Source organism: Lampetra planeri, unplaced genomic scaffold (genome assembly GCF_965212315.1).
Source record: "Lampetra planeri unplaced genomic scaffold, kcLamPlan1.2.h2 scaffold_899, whole genome shotgun sequence".
Classification (NCBI taxonomy): domain Eukaryota; kingdom Metazoa; phylum Chordata; class Hyperoartia; order Petromyzontiformes; family Petromyzontidae; genus Lampetra; species Lampetra planeri.
In genome coordinates, this window is record NW_027615721.1 from 7,494 (window position 1) to 10,000 (window position 2,507).

A 2,507-nucleotide genomic window follows, 5' to 3' on the forward strand; every position below is an offset into this window, starting at 1 on the left:
ACATGTGTGTGTGTACATGTATGTGTGTGTGTGTACATGTGTGTGTGTGTACATGTGTGTGTGTGTACATGTGTGTGTGTACATGTGTGTGTGTACATGTGTGTGTGTGTGTACATGTGTGTGTGTACATGTGTGTGTGTGTACATGTGTGTGTGTGTGTACATGTGTGTGTGTACATGTGTGTGTACATGTGTGTGTGTGTGTGTACATGTGTGTGTGTGTGTACATGTGTGTGTGTACATGTGTGTGTACATGTGTGTGTGTACATGTGTGTGTGTGTGTGTACATGTGTGTGTGTGTGTACATGTGTGTGTGTACATGTGTGTGTGTGTACATGTGTGTGTGTGTACATGTGTGTGTGTGTGTACATGTGTGTGTGTACATGTGTGTGTGTGTACATGTGTGTGTGTACATGTGTGTGTGTGTGTGACATGTGTGTGTGCACATGTGTGTGTGTACATGTGTGTGTGTACATGTGTGTGTGTACATGTGTGTGTGTACATGTGTGTGTGTGTGTACATGTGTGTGTGTACATGTGTGGTGTGTGTACATGTGTGTGTGTGTACATGTGTGTGTGTGTGTACATGTGTGTGTGTACATGTGTGTGTGTGTGTACATGTGTGTGTGTACATGTGTGTGTGTGTGTACATGTGTGTGTGCACATGTGTGTGTGTGTGTACATGTGTGTGTGTACATGTGTGTGTGTGTACATGTGTGTGTGTACATGTGTGTGTGTGTACATGTGTGTGTGTACATGTGTGTGTGTGTACATGTGTGTGTGTGTGTACATGTGTGTGTGCACATGTGTGTGTGTGTGTACATGTGTGTGTGTACATGTGTGTGTGTGTGTACATGTGTGTGTGCACATGTGTGTGTGTGTACATGTGTGTGTGTACATGTGTGTGTGTGTGTACATGTGTGTGTGTGTACATGTGTGTGTGTGTACATGTGTGTGTGTGTGTACATGTGTGTGTGTACATGTGTGTGTGTGTGTACATGTGTGTGTGCACATGTGTGTGTGTGTGTACATGTGTGTGTGTGTGTACATGTGTGTGTGTGTGTACATGTGTGTGTACACACGTGTGTGTGTGTACATGTGTGTGTGTACATGTGTGTGTGTACATGTGTGTGTGTGTGTACATGTGTGTGTGTGTGTACATGTGTGTGTGTGTGTACATGTGTGTGTGCACATGTGTGTGTGTGTGTACATGTGTGTGTGTGTGTACATGTGTGTGTGTGTACATGTGTGTGTGCACATGTGTGTGTGTGTGTACATGTGTGTGTGTACATGTGTGTGTGTGTACATGTGTGTGTGCACATGTGTGTGTGTGTGTACATGTGTGTGTGTACATGTGTCTGTGTGTGTGTACATGTGTGTGTGTGTGTACACATGTGTGTGTGTGTACATGTGTGTGTGTACATGTGTGTGTGTACATGTGTGTGTGTGTGTGTACATGTGTGTGTGTACATGTGTCTGTGTGTGTGTACATGTGTGTGTGTGTGTACATGTGTGTGTACACATGTGTGTGTGTGTACATGTGTGTGTGTGTACATGTGTGTGTGTGTGTACATGTGTGTGTGTACATGTGTGTGTGTGTACATGTGTGTGTGTGTGTATCTGTGTGTGTGTACATGTGTGTGTGTGTACATGTGTGTGTGTGTGTACATGTGTGTGTGTGTACATGTGTGTGTGTGTACATGTGTGTGTGTGTGTGTGTATCTGTGTGTGTGTACATGTGTGTGTGTGTATGTACATGTGTGTGTGTGTGTACATGTGTGTGTGTGTACATGTGTGTGTGTGTGTACATGTGTGTGTGTACATGTGTGTGTGTACATGTGTGTGTGTACATGTGTGTGTGTGTACATGTGTGTGTGTACATGTGTGTGTGTGTGTACATGTGTGTGTACATGTGTGTGTGTGTACATGTGTGTGTGTGTACATGTGTGTGTGTGTACATGTGTGTGTGTGTACATGTGTGTGTGTGTACATGTGTGTGTGTACATGTGTGTGTGTACATGTGTGTGTGTGTGTACATGTGTGTGTGTGTGTGTACATGTGTGTGTGTACATGTGTGTGTGTACATGTGTGTGTGTATGTACATGTGTGTGTGTGTACATGTGTGTGTGTGTGTGTACATGTGTGTGTGTACATGTGTGTGTGTGTGTGTACATGTGTGTGTGTACATGTGTGTGTGTGTGTGTACATGTGTGTGTGTACATGTGTGTGTACATGTGTGTGTGTGTCTCTGTGTGTGTGTGTACGTGTGTGTGTGTACATGTGTGTGTGTGTGTACATGTGTGTGTGTACATGTGTGTGTGTGTGTACATGTGTGTGTGTGTGTGTACATGTGTGTGTGTGTGTACATGTGTGTGTGTACATGTGTGTGTGTACATGTGTGTGTGTACATGTGTGTGTGTGTACATGTGTGTGTGTGTACATGTGTGTGTGTGTGTACATGTGTGTGTGTACATGTGTGTGTACATGTGTGTGTGTGTACATGTGTGTG